This window comes from Aulonocara sp. 'chitande type north' Nkhata Bay, linkage group LG17, assembly GCF_057382095.1.
Source record: "Aulonocara sp. 'chitande type north' Nkhata Bay isolate Kocher_YH1m ecotype deep benthic linkage group LG17, A_spYH_male_GT1.1, whole genome shotgun sequence".
NCBI classification, from domain to species: Eukaryota; Metazoa; Chordata; class Actinopteri; order Cichliformes; family Cichlidae; genus Aulonocara; species Aulonocara sp. 'chitande type north' Nkhata Bay.
The window spans coordinates 28391146-28411384 of NC_141360.1; the positions used below are offsets into that span (position 1 = coordinate 28391146).

Below are 20239 nucleotides of genomic sequence, written 5' to 3' on the forward strand. Positions count from 1 at the left end.
TTACATATCCAGCGTACTATTGCAACTGGGTATCTGATGACTGGTAGGGCTTGGATGTTGTTTCTGGAGCACCTGTTTTACCCTCTGAAGGTGTTTGGCTGTAGCTGACCATCTTGCATTTTCATCATGGTTTCTTTTAGCCTGTGTGATACCCAGATAATTAGAGCTGTCCACCACCTCTTCACCGCCACATGACTGAGTCTCAATGTCCTTTCTCAAAATCCTAAACAACGGTTAAGTGGATCAGCGATTCAGTTTCTTATTCACTCTTAGTGTAGAGCTTGGAGTGTATGGTTGCTTAATGTCTGTATTTGTGTCCATTCCCACTCTTTTAATAAGTTGGATGTAAAGGTTCAGCGAGAACAGTGCTTACTGAAGGTTATTAATGCACATGTCTGTCAACTTATAACAGATGCTGCCTTTCTGACCTTATTTCCATTGCTCTTCTATTTGTCCCTTCTTGGCTTCTTTGAGAAGATCTTTGATGTTTTGGAGATGTTTTTTATGTCGATCCAGTTAGTAGGAGGATTCCCTTGTGCTGCAAGCATCTCTTTCAGTCCAACTTGTCAGTAAGCCAGTGCAGACTGTGAATTTAGTCTGGCTACAGTTTATAGTGGATGCATCTATCTTTCCATCCAGCCATCATCCGTATTCTGCCACAACTGTTTAGCTCTATTATGTGTGGAATCAACCTTCTGTTATGGCACAGAACACATGTTTTACATATATAAAAAAAAAATGCCTGAAAGAGTACAACAAAAAGAAATTTACAAACTGTATAACAAAAAAAAAAAAAAAAACAAGCAAACTGTTCACCTTCAGTTGCTCAGCTGACATCCATCCGCTTAAATTCCCTAATTACAGCAGACTGAATCATTCCCTCTTCCTGTCTCTCCTCACCCCAACAGACATGTGTCTGCAGTCTGAAGCAGCAAGAGCTGAACCTAAGCCTGCACTAACCAGATGTTCCAACTTTGAAACACAGTATGTGGTGTCGTTGTAGAATAGTGCTCACTTATCCCTCCGGAGCTGCTTTGTCTAATAGCTGGTTAAACCTTCTAAACGGTTACTAAGTTTCACAATCAGATGTCTAATTTTTATGTGACAGTGTGTGGTTGTCTGTCTCTGTGTAAGCCCTTTGATGGATGTATGACCTTTCCACATCCACGTTTTCCCTAAAACTGCTGAAATAGTTTCTGATATGCTGCAATCCAGAGTTGGATTGATGGATGAATATATTATATAGGAAATTTCAAAATATTTCTTGATGGCACTTGATGAGCTTATGTGCTGTTGATATCTTCAATTTGAGTCTCTATTTAAATTTTGTCAGCACATCTTCTGTTCAGCAGTGTTGCCACATTTTACATTTAAAAAAATAAAAATGCAAAGAAATGCTCACATTTCAAAGAGGTGGAAGGAAGTTGGTATAGTGATAAAGAAATAAGCAGCAGGATGTTCGATAAGGGGAGTCAGACAAGAAGTAGAAAATCGCAACCATCAGAAGAGGAAATGACATGGGGTGAAGTCAGACTAGGTGGAGACTCCAGTTATCCTGTTCCTGTATGTTGAGAATTATGTAGCATAACCAGTGTTAAAGTACAGCTTGTTAGTGAAAGCACATCATTTCAGATGAGTGTATGTGTGGGAATTTCCCACAGTAATTTTTACCCTCTTGACTTGCACCAAGAGGGCATTTTGGTGCAAGCCACGATGTTGCTGAGTCAGTTCATGCAATTGCATAAAAGAGTTAAAAAAAAAAAAAAAAAGATGAGACGGAGAGTGTCCCATGCAAATATTTGAAAAAAAATAAATAAATTCCTCAAACTGAGATTTCTTGACGTGTTTTCTCAACACGTACTCTTTGAGAGTGTGTTTGTGGCTTCTTTGCAATCTCCTTTAGTGAGTTTAAAAGTCTCTACCACCAAGGAGCACATTAAACATGGTTACAGTCAGCTCTCTTTGATTCTGAGTGCTTCATAAATACCTTTTAGGCCTTGTGCACCTCTCCTCTTACCAAGATTTATTGAAGCATGGGGACTGATAATGACTTAATTCATGGAGAAACATGACCCTCCTTGCTTTCTCTCTTTGTCTCCACTTCTTTATTACATAACTGTCTACTGAATGTACAGAGACAAGCAGTCTTAAAGCAGAGTTTTTGTGGGAGGCTTGAAGTTAAGCAGTGCTTTGCTTATTATGCTGTGCGGTCACAGTCCTGAGACCTTAGTAATCTTAATAACTGGACCAATTTACATTATGGAATTTGTTGTTTATGAGCTTTAGAGGATGTGTTTTTTTACAGGACGCATTTTCCTGCACAAGCATTGGCCTTTATAGTCTTGCTTTGTCATGTATTTATAGCATTTGTAAAAGCTGTTGGGCTGTTTGCATATATAATAACACAGTGTACTCATACTGCATGCGCTTTGCATGGCTGTCTCCAATCTACCTCAATATGGCTGCTGGCCATAGATTTATATGCTGGTCTGTAATTGCCCCTTGTTTGTCTGCACCTTTTTTCAGAGGCATCTTTCACACTGTAAGTGGAGGGATTTGTAATGATGGAGGAGGCAGGCTGTGTGTCGCATGTGTGCACACGCTCATTGCCTTGTGCGTGGTTGTGTGAATCTGAGAAGTGATCATTATGACTGGGCTGTGTCCTTGTTTTTCTCTTTAAACAACCCTGTGCACTCTAAATTGCACTGCACGCTGTTCCACCATTGTGCCTGAGAGAGCTACTGCGGGATTACAAGTGACTCGGCGTAAACTGGGGCAGAGGCATTTGTTGTCTCTGTACTCGCCCCGTCGGGCTTGCGCATTGGCAGGTGTGTTCAGTAAAGTAGAAAACTGTGAAATAAGAGTTATTCTGACAGAAAATAATTAAGTCTGTCTCATCTGTTTTCTGCATCTTGTGAGCTTGGTGCTGAAAAGCATCCGTTGCTCTCGCTTCTTACAAGTAGCTCTGCAGACATCATATGGGTTTAGGGCAGCTGTGGTTCAGGAAATGGACAAGTTGTCCACTTATCCTAAGGTCAGTGAATTGACTGCCAGAGCTTTCAGTCTACATTGCATAGTTGCTGAAAGGCTGTGAATATAAAAGCGCTGCACAAGCACGCTTTCTGTCACTTACAGACAAGGAAAGTACCATCGGTGTTGTTCATTAATCATTTATAACCGATAAATATGCTAATGTCCTAGATGTTCTAATATGAATGTAACATGACCACAATGTTACTGGTTTGAGTGCGGTTTGGTTTCATGTGATTTCCCTATCTCTCTCTATTTCCTTGTAATAATGCTGGGTTATATTTAACAGAGACGCATTTGCACCAGCACGTTCTAACCAAACAAATCAAGTGGTTATGGTTAGGATGCCATAAGTTACAAACAGATGACATTAATTGATATGCAAACTGAAAAAAGTTGTGCTTTGATAGCATCTGAAACAACTGAAGGAAACTGGCTAGTTCCCATGCAGTTTAATGATATCAGGCTGAATGTGAAAGTAGATATGAAAGCGTTAAAGACCTTAATGTGAGCATGTCTTTTTCTTAAAATGTGTTATGTTATTTAGTCAGTTATTTTGGCCTCTTATGCATGTATTCATTGTTCTTTTTTTTACTTTTACAAGCTATGATCACGATTACGTCATTACATCTGTCAAAGTCATCTACAGTGGTTGCTATCTCATCAATTGTTGGATTGGTGCACAACACTACACAATACCCTGAGTACCTCTTCATTTTGTGTGTTGAGTGTCCTTCATCTTTTGGCTTGTAGTTTAAAACACTTTTAAACTACTTAATATAATCCTTCACAACGAACTCTTCCGTGATCTATTAGCTGCCCTGAGCGACCGACCTATAAAGCATCTACATACATTATCAGCATTTGCCAGTTGTTGGGATGACAGTGGGCAAATGGACGTTTTTTAAATATTGCCCTTCAAAGGTTACACAAAAGCAAGTCTTTGGAAAAGAGTGTTCAGTGACTCAAAAGTGACTCGCATTTAAAAAAAATTGGTGTGTGTGTGTGGAGGACAGACGTACATGCATCTAAAGTAGCAAAGAAGTCAAGCTGCGAACAGACTCGAGCGTCGGTGCAGTAGATGGTTTCTTTCAGCTGTCCTCGCTGTTCCATTCCAACTGAACTGCAGGCTTTTTCACAATTGGCATGCGGACTTCATATTTGGACTATAATGACACTCCCGAAACATCAGCTTCTGTTCTATGGGAAGCAGGGAAAGCTGTGATGAGAGGTAAAATAATTTCTTTCTCATCACATAAAAAGAAAAAAGAAAACAAAAATATTCAGGAATTAGAAAAAAACATCAAATCACTAGAAGAAGCCTACGCGTCCCACCAAGATCAGGAAACATTGAACAAAATACGCAAAACAAAACTAGAATTAAATGAGATAATTGATAAAAAAACAAAATTCTTAGTACAAAGACTATGCCTACAAAATTATGACCATGGTAATAAATCCGGTCAATTTCTAGCAAACCAGCTAAAAATAAATAAAGAAAAAACAACTATATGTGCTGTTCAAGATTCATCTGGGAACACATTATATGAACCGATACAAATAAACAACATTTTCAGGGATTTCTATAAAACGTTGTATTCACCACAAATAAACCCATCTAAAAAAGAAATTGATCAGTTTTTGGACAACATAACTCTTCCAAAATTATTGGACACTCAAGCAATGGCACTGGATTCACCACTGACACCAGGTGAACTCCAGGAAGCCCTGATAAGTATGCACAATAATAAGGCTCCAGGTCCAGATGGCTTTCCTGCAGAATTCTACAAAGAATTCTGGTCGATTCTAGCACCAGTTTTCTGCAGAACGTTGTTGGAAATTAAAGAAAAGGGCAGACTTCCATCAAATATGAATTCTGCAAACATTAATCTCCTGCTAAAACCAGGCAAAGACCCTGTATATCCCTCAAGCTATCGTCCAATATCCCTTATAAATGTAGACCTTAAAATAATCTGCAAAGCTCTCTCAAAGAGACTGGAGAAAATAACCCCCCTCTTAATTCATCCTGACCAAACTGGTTTCATAAAAGGTAGGCACTCATCAACAAATACACGTAGATTACTTAATTTGATAGACTACTCATACAGTAAAAACCTAGAAACTACAATATTCTCTTTAGACGCAGAAAAAGCATTTGACAGAGTTAACTGGAAATTTCTATTTGCAACTTTACACAAATTTGGTTTTGGATCCTCTTTCATAAACTGGTTAAAAATATTATATAATTCCCCAACAGCTTGTGTTAGAACAAATGACCAGACATCCTCCAGCTTCTGTCTCTTGAGGGGCACCAGGCAGGGATGCCCACTCTCCCCTTCACTATTTGCAATTTTTATTGAACCACTAGCAGCAGCAATTAGACAGAATTCAGTAATTAAGGGCATAAAATGCAAGAACGTGGAACATAAAATCAGCCTTTATGCGGATGATGTGTTACTCTTTCTCCAAAATTCACAAACCAACATCTCTGGGGTGATTGAATTGATAAACTCTTTTGCAAGAATATCAGATTACTCAATTAACTGGTCAAAATCTACAGTCCTACCGATTAATTGCTCCTTCCATAATTCCTCTTCTACACCACTGCAATCGGGAAATATAAAATATTTAGGTATTAATGTTTCTCCCAAGCTTGCAGATCTAACTAAATTAAACCATATCCCACTTTTAAAGAAGGTAGAAGATGATCTGGCTAGATGGAAATGTCTACCCATATCACTCATGGGAAGGGTTGCCGCTATAAAAATGATGGTCTTACCAAAAATAAATTATTTATTCTCAATGATCCCAACTAAACCGCCACAAGATTGGTTCAGATCTCTAGATTCATGTATGTCCAAATTCCTTTGGAAAAATAAACCCCCACGTATAAGCTTAAAAACACTACAAAAGACCAAGGATAAAGGAGGACTAGAACTGCCTAACTTTCAGCACTACTTCTTAGCCAACAGGCTTCAGTTTATCTCAGGATGGCTAAAACACACCCTCTTAGATGAACCTTGGCTAGATGTAGAACAAGCACTCTGCAATAATCTAGAGATCTCAGACCTACCATTTATCAGCTCAAACATCCAACGACATGAATGCTTTAAAAGCATCAACATCAGCTCTTCTCTGACAGCATGGTGGGAGTTTCTAAAATTGACGGCGTCTTCATTAATCCCATGCAAACGTACACCTATCTGGAACAACCCTGACATATTACAAAACAATAATATGATAAACTTTTCAGATTGGAGTGATAAAGGAATCAAATATTTAGAACATATACTAGAAGGAACAGAATTTATTTCATTTGACGGACTAGTTACACAATATGGGATCAACAAGAAAAGATTTTTAGAATATCAACAAATTAAATCCATAGTAAAAAAAGAAATTTAAACCGGGTCAAGTTGAACTACAAACACCACCAAGTGTGGTTCAATTTCTTACTCTTAAACCCCCCAAATTACTATCCAAAATATACAGAATGCTTTCTAAAACAGATGAATCAATATCACTTCCTATTGCAAAATGGGAAGCGGATTTATCAGTTAACTTAGACCTAAACTTCTGGTCTCAGATTTGCTTAAAAACCTTTCATCTAATTAGAAATCCCAGTCTTCAATTAATTCAATACAAAATATTACATAGAGTGCACTATACAGGTCATCGGATGTTCAAGATGGGCTTTACGTCTACCAACAACTGCTCACACTGCCAAACCAATTCACCGGACAATTATATCCACGCTCTTTGGTTCTGTCCACCAGTTCAGAAGTTTTGGCGCGAGATATGTGAAGACTTATCGAAGTGTCTGAAATGTAACATTCCAACTTCCCCCTTAGTGTGTTTGTTGGGCAGCTTAGATAATGTCACTTCAGAAAAGAATATCGCCCATATGGTTTTCACTGCCCTATGCATAGCCAAGAAAACAGTCCTCATGAACTGGAAAAATAAAAATAATCTTAATTCTAACCAATATAGAAATTATCTATTAGATTACATTAGTCTTGATACAGCCTCTGCCACCACATCAGATCAATTGCTCTGGGCTCCTTTGATCAGCTCCATCACCTAGTGGGGGTGGGGGGTCATAGTTTGGGGTCGACTTCACTGTTGTGATTGGTGTGGGGGTAGGGACAGGCTTAGGGCGTCGGGGGGTTCCCCGGAGGCATCTTCCTTGGGGGGCTCAACCCGGGGTAGCGGTCATGTCCGGTTAGGGGCTCTGTTGGCTCTCAGGTGACTGTTTCCTCGCGGCTGCGTGCAGCGGGGCTAGGGGAGGGTCTGTGCTGACGGATGTGGGTTACTGACCTGGTAGCCTGGCTGCCCCTGGGTGGGTCCGGGATGGGCGTGAGGTTCTGGGGGCGCTCCGTCTCTGGGCTGGGACCCGGACCGGGCCTCGGGGGCTTGGGTCCTGGTTGGTGTGTTGCCGGGGTTGTGGGCGGGTGGGTGCATGGGGGCCCAGCCCTGGAGCAGGGTGCCGCCGGTGCGTCGAGCCACCTGGGGGGCTCTTCAACTGGTGGGGGAGATTGTCACATCTTGCAGGAGCTTTCCTCTCCTCAGGAGCTCCCTCTGCAGGAGGGGGAGATACAGGAGAGGTGGAGGAAGATCTCAGCCTGGGTGTTTATTGTCTTATGTAGTCTGGAAGATGAGTGGATGGTGGGGTGGGTGCAGTTTTCTCTGTGGTGGGGTTGGGTGGACTGTCCCGGGCTCTGTGGGGCCGGGCGGCGCTGCTGCACTGGGCCCGGTCTGGATGGGCCTGGGCCCCCTTTCCCTGGCGGGTCGCGGAGTATGGGGGTGCCTACTGGGGTCAGCGGGGGAGCTGGCCCCAGGGAGGGGTCACTTGCCCCTCCCTTCCTTCCCTCCCCATCTCCAGCTGCCTCCCTCTTCCCGCTCCACCACAACCACCCACACATGCAGGGCCTTGGAGTAGGGGTATGTCACCAGGGTGCAGAGGAGGCTACCCCCCCCCTCTGTCCCCTTCTGGCTGCCTCTGCCTCAATTTTATCCCACAACTTAGACATTCACATTACTCACACTCTCATTACACATACATATAGGATCTTGGGGGTGGGCACGATACACGGAGTCCAAAGTACCATCAGGGTGTACACCCCACCCCTGGCATCGTTGCCCACCTCTCAATTTTAAATACACGTAGACATTGAGGGCTAGCAGGAGGGACCATGCGCTTACCTGCTGCTCTCTGGCAGGTAGCTCCAAGCCCTCCTGGGTTTTAAATGCACCTTAGAACACACATGCATCAACATTACAATGAGCGGGTGGAGGGAGGTTTGGAGTCTTCTCTCACCCCCGTTCTCTGCGACCTGCTGGAGCAGGGGGGCTAGGACTAGGAGGAGGAGTTGGCCGTCCGACTGCGGTCTGGAGTGTGGAGCCTTCCTGCTGCTGCGGAGTCGGGGCGGTCTGCCTCCCCCCACCGCAGGGAAAAGGGAAACACCACCTGGGTCTGGGTGCAGTTCCCCCCTCCAGGGGCGGGGGCACCTAGACCCGGTTTGTAGAGTACGCTTGGGGAGTGTGATCGTGTGTACAACGTCTCTTTATGTCTGTCTCCACGTTGGTTGAGTGTGGAGTAAGTGCATATGAGAGCATGAGGGTGGGAATGGATGTTTGTATCTGTGTGTGCCTGTATGTCTGTGTCTATATGTCAGGTTGGGTGTCAGGCGCCACCTCTCTGGGGACATCTCAGGCCCTCCAAGGTTTGGAGGCCTATCTCCCCCTACCACCACTTCCGCCAGTGGCGGACCCCCTCAGACATCGGTGCGTTGGTGGTTCTTTGTGTCCGGGGATGGGCGTCCAGGTACACACTGGCTCACTCCTTGGCGGCCGCTTATCGGGGCCTGGAGCCTGGGGCTCGCTCGGGCCACTTCGGAGGTGGGGTGCCCCCGGCCTCTCGGCCTGGGGCTCGGTCACTCAGGCACGGCTGGCTGCCGGCGGAGCTCACGGGCGCGTCACTGCAACTCCCCCTGGCTTCTGCTCCGCGGCTGCTGAGTGAGCCCTCATCTGGGACTCTCCTCAGCTCTTTCCGGGACAGTGGCGCAGCTGCCCCTCTGTTGGTCTTCCTTGGTCTCTTGTGTTCTGGGGGCCTCTGGATGTCTGGAGTTTTGATCTCCTCCACACCTGCTTCACGCCCTGGAGGACGGGGCTGTGGCCCCCCCACACCCTCTAGCAGATTATTACATGAAGGAACCTTTTAAAAAACAAAAAACAAGCGCGTCCATGCTCACAGGTGTACACACGGGTGATCACACCCACAAACTACACCCTTTTTGGCTCCTACCTCAAAGCACACTGTGTTCTGTTGATCTTATGTGCTGCACAATAATGTTTAACATTTAGTATTTACTGTCATATTCCCATATATCATTGTGATGTTGTTTATTCTATTACTCTTGTTCTCTTCTGCTTGTTTTCTTTTTTCTTTCTCAGCAGGTGATCCAGGTGATTGATATATGCATTTTTTTTTCTCTGCCCGTTCTGTTGGTTTTTGTCTTTTGCCCTTCTCCCCCGTCCCTCTTCTCAGCTGTTTCTCTTTCCCTCTTTCTTTCTCCCCTTCTTTCCCCCAGTCAAGTCTGTCCCGTATTCAGTAAGTGAAAATAAAATAAACAATAAAAGGGGAATCAAATGGACCATTACGGCAAGGCTGGGATGGTCAGTTTGGTAAAGTAAATCCGTTGGGCATCTTTCTTTGCCTTTAGACAACAATTCTGATGGCAAAAGAGCCAAACGGGACAGGCCAAAAAAAAACAAAAACAAAAACAATTGGCATGCGGGTACAGCAGATTACAATAGTCTGTGCAGGATGTGGCAAATGCATAAATAAACAGTTACCAGGCTGTAGTACTAAAATGTTGAAATTTTTGAAATGAGCCTTAAAAGAAGCGTGCTGGTGGACATGGTTTGTGTTGAGCTGTTACCTGTGGTGCAGACAACATTTTTCAAGGACAAAGTGGAGAGAGCAGAACTTAGCTGCAAGAAATTACAGAGACCACCTCACAACTCCATCATGCACATGTACAGTATCCTGCAGCAGCGAAGATGCGCTTTTCAGGCTGATGTGTTTTGGAGAATGCGCTCTAGCCTCGGAGCAGCAGAGGATGAAAGCACAGGGCGAGTATTCACTGTGGACATAATTGGGTGTAAATTAATTGCCTCTCATGCAATAACCTTCTAGATTGAATGAGTGTCTCCCTTTATAATTCTGTTTTGGGAATTCTGACTTTGAAGCACCTATGTCAGTGATTGAATCCTTCTTAATGGGATTTGAAACAATTGCTTATTTCTTCACATTTGAAAGTCTTAAAGCAATTTCAAAGCAATTGTATATGTATATGTTTGGCCTCTTGTGCATGCAGGCAGGAAGATTAGAAAGTGGTCCTAGATGATATCAAATATGTGCAGATTAAAGATTCACATTATGGATTTGAAAATGAAGCTAAAATCTTGGGAGAGCCAAGACAGACAGTTTGATTTTTAGTAAAGTATCCTTTCTGGCTGATGCCACTTGCCGTACGCCATGTATGTGTATACACACACACACACACACACACACACACACACACACACACACACACACACACACACACACTTGGCAGATTTATAGACATTCATGGAAGAGCTATTTTGATCGATCTGATAAATAACACAGGCCAGAGAACCTCATGGTTTAAATACCTTCTTGTGGCGGGTAATTGCATGCAGCTGTGTGCGAACGCAATTTGGCAGCGCACGTCTGCATGTATGCGTATGTGTCAGCCCTCTTTGGCTTTTTGTGTGTGTTTGTGTGCGCGCGCGTGATTGGCAAGCGAGGAGAGAATAGCTGCTAAGATGGGAAAACTTGTGAAAGTATAATTTTGTTTACGAAAAGAAAGAAAAGGAGAAAACGAGTGCGATAGAAGCAGACAGCGAACGTTGCGCTTACACTCAGCGTCTGCAGGAGCAAATAAGGTTCAGCTGATGAGCTGCTGCAGTCAGTGGAGTGATGGATGTGTTGGCTTTGACCTTATGGGACAATTTGCCTAAAATAATCAAACCTGTGCTGTGAAAAAGTTTTTGCCTCCCTTCCTAATTTCTTATATCTTTGTGTATTTGTCACACTTACATGTTTCAGATCATCAAATTGTAACATTAAGTAAATGCAAACTGCAGTTTTTAAATGATCATTTTATTTATTAAGGGGGAAAAAGCCACTAGTACACCCAGGCCTGATTACTACCAGACCTGTTGAATCAAGAAATCAGGTGAATATAACCACAATGTAAAGAAACAGCTGAGAAACAAAGTAATTGAAATCAGTCTGGAAAGGGTTACAGATTCATTTCCTAGGCTTTAGGACTCCAGTGAACCCTGGTGAGAGCCATTATCCACAAATGGAGAGAACCTGGAATAGCGGAGAACCTTCTCAGGAGTGGCCGGACTTCCAAAGTTAGTCCAAAAGTGCATCAACAAGTCAAATAGGAGGTCATCAAAGTATCCACAACAACATCTAATTTCAGGCCTCACTTGCCCCAGTCAAGGTCAGAGTTCGTGATTCAATAATAAAGAAGAGACGGGCAAAAATGGCATCCATGGGAGAGTTCCGAGGAGAAAACCACCGCTGTCAAAAAACAACACAAAGGCTCGTCTCATATTTGCCAAAAAACATCTTGATGAGCCCCGAGACTTTGGGAAAATATTTTCTGTGGACTGATAAGACAAAAGATAAACTTTTTCAAAGGTTTGAGTCCCGTTACATTTGGCAACTAACACAGAATTTCATTAAAGAGCATCATATCAACAGTCAGACATGGTGGTGGTAATGGTCTGGTCCTGGAGGTGCAAATTCCTCGACTGTAATGTCAAAGACTCATTTCCAGTTCTCACAAATGCTTGATTGCAGTTCTTGCTGCCAAGGGTGGCACAGCCAGCTGTTAGGTTTATGTGGTAGATATTTTATCACACTGGGCCAGGTAGGTTTGGATAACTGCTCTCCTCAATACTCAGGTTATTTTTCACTAATATAACAAATTGTTTGTTGGTCTGAAACACGTAAGTGTGAGATTTTATTAAAGCCCTTTTTAGGAAAAAATGCATAATTTATTTAAACACAGAGAGTGAATCCCTGCTTTGTGTCTAAACCCAAAAATGTCCATATGTTTCTTTTCTGTATTTATTTTCATGGTTTAAAGGATTATTGTGTTTTTTCAATCAAAGCATTGTTTGAGTTTAAGCCACTTCTTCTCTAAATTTCCCAATGTGAGTTAAATTGAAATATACTTAACAGATTTTTTCTGCATTTAAATGAGAAAATATTACACTGCTCTCCTACTGCTTGTTCAGTATTAGGCTGGAGTCAGGGGACGATTAGTCTGCCTTAAGAACAGCAGCACACAGCTGCCCCTGCTCTGTCAAAGCATCACTTATTTTATACATATGCTGTTTGACAGAATTAAAACTGTATGAAAGCTGACAGCAGTTAGTGAGATTTAGAGGCTCAGGTGTGCTGACCTCTAAATATGCTTTCAGTCTTTTTGTTGAGCTAAAGTAACTGCCTCCAGCTTCATGTTTACCCTACAGACATGAGATGAGCATCAATCTTTCCAACTAACTCCTGGGCATTTGCAAAGAAACGTATTACTTTCAAACGTCACATGCTACTTCTGAACTCTTTGTCTATCGATCTATCGATCGATAACCAAAAACAAATCATATGCAAAGGAGTCGTCTGCAATCTCATTAAACTGCCTGAAAACAAACACCAGGGCCAAGAAAACCAATGCAGCTGTTGCTGACATGAATCAACTTGGACGTCCAAAAGAGTGAGCCTGTACAGGATGTTGCTGTATCTGTCAGCTCATAAAGACGCATGCAAATCAGTAACACAGTGTGCACCGAGGGCTTGAGGAGAGTGGTTGGCACACTGGAGAAAAGATGTTATATCTCCCTGCGTAGTTATTTTTCCAAAGTGGCAAATGTTGCACTCAATGCAAAATGTCACAGTCGAGTACTTTTGCTTTGAGTTTTACCCACGTCCAGCATGCAGGTACAATGAAAGGACTGAAAGACCTTCTATTTTGCTTGTTTTAGAGCCACTTATGTGAGTAAATAAGCACTTTATTTGTCTGAAAAGATGTTTTAATTAACAGGAATATGACACAATATAGAAGCGAAAGCAGTGTTGATTTAATTTAATGTAAATCTTTGGTACAACATGGATGTAAAGGCAGTAAACCCAGCTTTCTCACTAAAGCCAGTTAATATCCATGATAAGTAATCACAATCTGAATGTGCAGCTGTAGACATAACATCACAATATGAGATACAAGGTGCTGCCTTGTAGATACCGATCCAGGAGTGCCATTGCAGCTGACCAGTCATAATGTTGTGGTATCCTAGCTTTGTCAAAAAGGCTACATAAAGATGAGCTTATGGTAGATGAAATGATAAAACAAGACTTCCACTCACGAGGTAAATATCCCACTTTCACTGCGTTTTGAAACAGTCTTTCTGACTCCTTACTCTGGCAGAAAGCCCTGAAGGCAAACCCCTCCCATGTGTGGTCTTTGCCTCACGTTGCAAAGCCACAGCATCGCAAAAACCTGACTGGTCAGTTCCACTGATGGTCCCAGAGCAACAGCAATGTATCTGTATTAGATGGTGCTCTTTTGGCTTTGTGCCTCCCCAACAGACTGCTGGCCTTTGTGTTTATTGGAAGGAACAGGAAGGCTATATTTGTTTGCTATAGCATATCATTTTTTACCTGACATTTCTATTGCGTACCTTAATGCTTGCTTACTCACCTTTTATACAGTTGAGAATGCACACAATATAATTTTCAGCTGTAGATAGGAAATGATGAGCAACAAACAAACAAATCCATCCTGGAAAATGAGCCCAACATTTTGTTTTTTTTGTTTCATTTTTTTGTTTTCAGCCTCTTTTGTTGTTGTTTTTTTGTTTAACCCAGAGTAATCTGATCAGCTGCTGAGTTAGAGACTTCTATCAGGAAACTGTATAAAGGGACTAAAGCAGCCCAGATTAACAGTTCGAATTAACAAAATCAGATAGCGAGTGCCTTTTCTATTGTATTTTTCTTCATGTATTTTTTTTAAAGGCCCACATTTCTTTTCTTTGACTGTATTTCTGATTAATTTATTTAATTCTCTCAGTCTTGTATGAATGCTTTTGCCGTATTGCCAACCTCTTGTGTTTTTCCTCAGCTCACTAAGTCATATTTAAACCTGCAATTTATGTGGATAATTCCAAATTTGGAGCATGCTTTTTACAACAATAAGTGTCGGTGCACAACTATCTAAAATTTCCCGAAAATAACCCCCTAATACTTTAATACCACAAGCTGCGGAGGACAAATGCGCTCTGACCCCAGCGCAGTTGGTATTCGTTTCAGTGTCGATTTGAGCCTTGTTTACCTGTGCTTGCTGCAGCAGCAGATGTGTGAGCCTGTGGTCTGAGCAGTTTAAATGGAATGCGGCAGTCCTGCTGACAGGCCTATTACACACTCAGAGGAGAAAAAAGGGGGGAAGCCATAAGGAGACACAGCTGTCCAACATAGGAGCACGCAGCATTTGTCATTAAAAGAAAAAGAAGCTCGTTATGGCAAAAATATGAAAAAAAATTATTTAAAGTGAACAATATATAAACTGGTCAGCTGTTTACATACCAAGCATGCACGGATATCACAGTAGCAGTTGCTCTTATTTCATCCCTGGGGAGTTGTGTACTGTGTTGGCTACCATGGTAAAACACATAGTGGACAGATTGTTAGAGCAGAAGGACGTTTACTCTTTGTATTTGCCTGGATTCCAGTGTATAAATAAACATAATATATACATATTATATCTATATATCTATGATAAGAGCCAAACCTCTGTGTATGTTTATGTATTTTTATTTTGTGTGCAAACATCAGGATTTGAGCAGCCACATTTTGGCATGCAGGTACATCATGTAACTCTGAGGGTCCTTATCTATATAAAATAATGTGATGTCATCATATTGCCTAGCGACCACCCAGGAACAGGCTAAAATGACCCAGTTTTGGCATTTATGAAGTTAGAATTAACTAAAAAAGGACAAGAAACATTTTTTAAATTCAGTGTTTAGAAGTTTAGAAATGTTTCGAAGTCCTTATATAGCCATGGCTCCCTGCTACTGCCCTGATGTTGCCCCCCTCTCCCTTTCACAGGATATATTGCATGCTTTGTCACACAGCAGAGCTGTAATCAGTACAGGCACGGTCTGAAAATGTTTGTGAGTGTAACACAGACACAGAGCAGGAGTGTAAATGTTTAGTTTGGGACTAAACAGAAGTGTTACTTTGTTTCTTCAGTGAGCGCGTGAGAGTGGACCCTGCTTTTCTTCATAATGACTCCCACTGATATAGTTTTATCACCATTTTCATTGAGCCTGCATGGCTAATTTCCTCGTGGCAGAGTAGATAATGAAGATGGACTTGGCGTGGCTGTAACTAACCTGATGAGTTGCCAGATGATATTTAGCCTGAACTGACTTGCAGAATCACTCAGGTTTCATGTTCTGTATACCAGGAAATGGCAACGGATTAAAATGCATTTGTAAAGTTGAACTCCCTTTAAAGGTAATGGTTTAGTTTGTGGAGGCAGGCGTCTGGGGTCACACATTTCATAAACTTTTTTTTGTGTGTCTTGTATTTTCAGTGCAAGATTTTGGCAGGGAAATGAAAACAAAGCAGGCGGCTTATGGCAAAGGTCCCTTCTTTTGAATATTCAGACTGCCCAGGGAAATATAGCAATAGCAAAAAATGTGTTTGGTGGGTTTTTGTTTTGCTTTGTTTAAATGTTATGGCAGTCATCAGATATGAAATGGCTTCCCTTTGCATTAAAAACACTCAAAGGCTTCAGTCACACAGTCCATGAGACCAGTTGTTAACCTGCTGGCGTTTGCCGGGAAAAACGTGCACACTCTGATCAGTGTGTGAGAGGTTTCTGGATGTTGATGGCTGTCACTCAGCAAAGAAAAACAAAGCAGAGAAGTTCTGCACCAAAAACCTTGTGATTATCATGGTTGCTGACAGATTTTCATGGTCACTGTAATTTGCATGAATGCCAGGAACTTATATGCAAACACTCGCTGAGCTGTAGTAAAATTTGAAAAAGTGTGTTGCAAACTCGAACCGGAGACTGTTCGCCTTCAAGTAAAAGTTAAAAAGTTTAAAAAGTGAAAGTTTTGCCTTACTGCTGAAATCAAATTTGCAGTTTTTATTTAAGGGCAGACAGTTTAATTTTCAAGCGACCGCACGAACCAGAAGACATTTCTGGTGCAGCCCTGTATGCCTCTTTGCAACTAATTTCACTTTGCAACTGCCAAACAACCACTTGCCAATCAGTCAGAGAATAGTCTGTTTTCCCTAGTGACTGGTGGTTGCCAGGCCAACTGGTCTCTAGGCTTGCCTCACTAGTGCCTTAGTCATCACCTGATAAGTATTTTGATTACTGATTAATCCATCCGTCCATTCTCTTCAGCTTATCCAAATCAGGGCCACGGATGGGTTGGAGCCTATTCCTGCTGTCATGGCGAGAAGCAGGGTACACACTGGATAGGTTGCCAGTCTGTGCTTCCCATTTCAGTATTAATTGATGCATAAATGCAAAATATAATCTGTTTCCAAATTTGTGATCGCAGGATGAGGGAAAATCACAAGGAGCATTTTTCACGTTCATTTAACATGTGATAGTTTTTCGTGGCAGACACTTGATCACTGAGTAAATGATCCCTAGCTCATTTGATGGGCTAACTGACAGCTCCTTAGTGTTTCATTAAGTAAATTATTAGACAGATGTGCTGGAGACACCCATTTGTTTTTTGTGTGGAGTCATAATTAGGAGTGTAACAATTCTGAAACTAATCCAAACATGGTCTCTTTTTTCATTTTTCCATGTGAGATATTTCTCCTCCATCTGCCCGCCCCCCGCATTTCCACCAATGTTGAGCTGTCATTAAGTTTCTTATAGATGTGTTAATAGGACATAGAGACATTGTACCACAATAGTTAAGGGCGGCAACCTGGTCCCTGAATGTAAACGCATAAGAACTTCTGGAGCGTTGTGTGCTTAAAGAGATTTATTTATTTTTTATTAAGATAAATGGAAGCTTAATAAGGGCGGTTTGGAAATGGCTTCAATAATTTGCATTATGGTAATAATTTCCATGCATGACAAATGAGTGATGCTGTGCCAAAAAGCATGCGCTAACTGTGTTTTTGCTAGTTGGGCATGGGAAGCTGTTAATGTCTGGTTAAAGTGCGCTACTCTGGTAGAAGCCGCATTTCAAAATAAAAAAGCAAGACCTGAAAATACAGAATAATGGAGTCTTTTTTTTAGTTCATGATCAAGTAATGATTAAGCAACCATGCCTGTGGTAAAAAGACTTCCTGTTTTTCTTACTTACCCCCTCTTTAAAAAAAAAAAAGATGAAAAAGCATGACGGCAGATGAAATGATTCCCGTCACAGTCGCTCTGAAGAGCTTCAGTGTGAGTTCTCTACAGTATCAATACATTGACTGACTCAATCCACTGCATAGATTGGTTATCTCATTTAGACGGACTTCTGGACCTCATGTTTCCCATCCCTAATGCTACCGATCTGCTATATTGATGGTCGGCCAGATGGAATTGTGGCTGGCTGTGGTCAAGTAGAAATCTAAAGCTTTCTGTCACTTACTTACTGTGAGGAGTACACACATACGGTCCAATACACACACTTACAGATTGTTTGCAGCGCTCCAGATTGTGATTGATTGGAAAGGCAGCTGTGTAATCAATAGCAGCAGCGGCGAAGCAGATTGTGGTCATTTCTTTTACCTTAGGTTGAAGAGAAAAGAGAATGTCATCAGCTGCTTGTTGTCTTTCTGTCTTTGTGTCAGAGGATTTTTGTTGTTGCTGACATTTATGTTTATCATTTTTTCTTCTTGTTGATGGAATCTCATCACTTGTTTCATTCACATTTAGAATAATATTGCATGTATTTCACATATAGCACAAGTGATATTGAGGTTGATAATATTTGGGAATTAAAAGCCTTCAACAACAGCAGAGATGAATCTGGTGATAGATTTGTGTGTTTGGCAGCGTGGTCTTTATTGTGATTAGCAGTGACGGCAGCATAGGTATTTGGATTGTTAGGGACTGCAGGGACTGCGCGGCTGACTTGTGACCCCGTGTGAATTTACACTGTGCTTTATTAAGTGGTTTCTCTGCTGCCCTGCAGTTTTTGTCACAGTGGAAATGAGGAATTTCAGCTTTGTTTTCAGTTATTCTCAGGAGGCTGTAACAGGAATGCTTGCCGATTTTTAATCAGACAGCTTTGGTAAAAGGTTGGAAATTACAGGACTAAAAAAATCTGAATCTACAGAGGCTACTTTTTACTTGAAACCTTTATGCTGCTTGTTTCAAAGAGCTGCCAGTTTGATGTGTATTCTGTATTCAGACTGTGCAGTTTTGGAAGTCAGCTGAGGACAGAAGAGGGATGTTGCCATCATATTTAAGGAGATGGGTGAGAGATAAACTGCCAGATTGTTTAAGACTGAGTAGTACATGTATCTTTCTGATGAAGCTGTGTGTGTTTAAGTGGAAAATGTATACAGCTTTTACCGTTTCCTTTCCTTCTTTGATGTCCTGTGTCATAAGAATTACAATAGGTGCTAAGACTTTTATGTGCGCCTTATAGTCGTGAAAATACAGTATGTGTTTGTTTTTGTTTTTTTATTCTGCTGCTGTAGCCCATCTGCTTCAAGGTTTGATGTCTCATATGTTCAGTGATGTAAAGAGTAGTTATTTGAGTTACTGCTGCCTCCTATTCTCCTCTAATCTCTGTCATTAACAAGGTGTTTACAACCAGACAACTACTCTGTAAAACCTGGAGATCATAGTGTGGGAAAATCCTAAGAATTAGCAGTTTTCTGAAATACTCCGTTGAACATTCATATAATAATAATTATAAAGTAAGTCTACATTAATTTAGTGTATTTTTAAAATATATTGTATTTCCTTAAGCCAAAATCTTTGTAATGGCCTCATTTAAAGTAGTGTTGTTGTATTATGTGTAATACACAGTGAGTTTTAAGACTGTGTGTTTAACATCCACTCAATGCAAAGGTAAAGTATGTGTGAAACAGCATAAAACAAGCTCAAAACAGCTGCAGGGATTTGCCTTGTGCACTGTATTTAAAGATAACCAGTCCATGAGTTATTGCAGCCCTTCGAGGCTCATTGCACTGACCTGGACTCAAATCCAACACAGTCCTTAAACTTATTTTTACAACAATGTAGACTACTGTTTTGTTTTATGCCCAATATTGATGGCACTTTTCCTTTGTGAATTTTATGTGACTTCCTCCCTCCAGACTCTCTGAGTAACTCCCCACAGGACCAGCAAATTATCAACGATCAAACTTCATCAATAGACTTCCTAAATCCCCGCGGGGAAGTTGTGCAACTATCGATTTCTTGTGTCTTGTTTTAATTACTGGTGAGAAATGAGGGGGTCGGATGCAATTTCAGTCGTGCGTGCGTGCGTGTGTTTGACCCACTGCCTCCGATAGCAAACCTCAAAGTTCTTTTGTGCACCAGAGATCAGTTTGACCCAAAGATAAATTACTTCCTGCGTTGGGAAGTGGTGACCGCTTGACCTATTGAACATGTAATTTAATTTTTGTGCCTTTTTAGGGCATCTGTCAGTAACTCACTGCATATTCATTCACGAATCATCTGCAAAATTATCTGCATGTATTTATTCAGTAAGATACCACTCTGCATATTTATGCTTATATTTGCATGCCAGTGGGGCGTTGGATGATTCATGGCATTCTTCTGTCCAGCAACCAGTTAGCGTAGCTTAGTATAAAGACTGGGAACAGGAGGAAACGGGAAGCCTGGCTCTGCTTAAAGCTTTGTGTGTTTGTGTCCAACTGACAGTTTGCTGTTTTCTGACTACTTCTTGACTCTAAACAGTGGCAACGCCAGTAACGACAAAATTCCAAAAAGCACCCGACACAAAGCAAAAACTAAACTGGAATAAATCTACGTGTTTATCGACACCATTGTTTAAGTAAAGACCGAGTATTTGTTTCCCCATTTAGTGCTAAGCTAAGTGAACTGGCTGCTGGTATCATTTAGTCATTGCTGGAAAAATATGGCTTTTTCCAACCACC

At 41.6% G+C, this 20239-nt stretch overlaps 1 protein-coding gene across 3 annotated transcripts in view; it reads left to right on the plus strand.

Moving 5' to 3' along the window:
* anks1b (ankyrin repeat and sterile alpha motif domain containing 1B) overlaps positions 1 to 20239 on the plus strand; it is a 275289-nt gene that overhangs the window by 48971 nt on the left and 206079 nt on the right. The gene's annotated exons all lie outside the window — the stretch shown is intronic.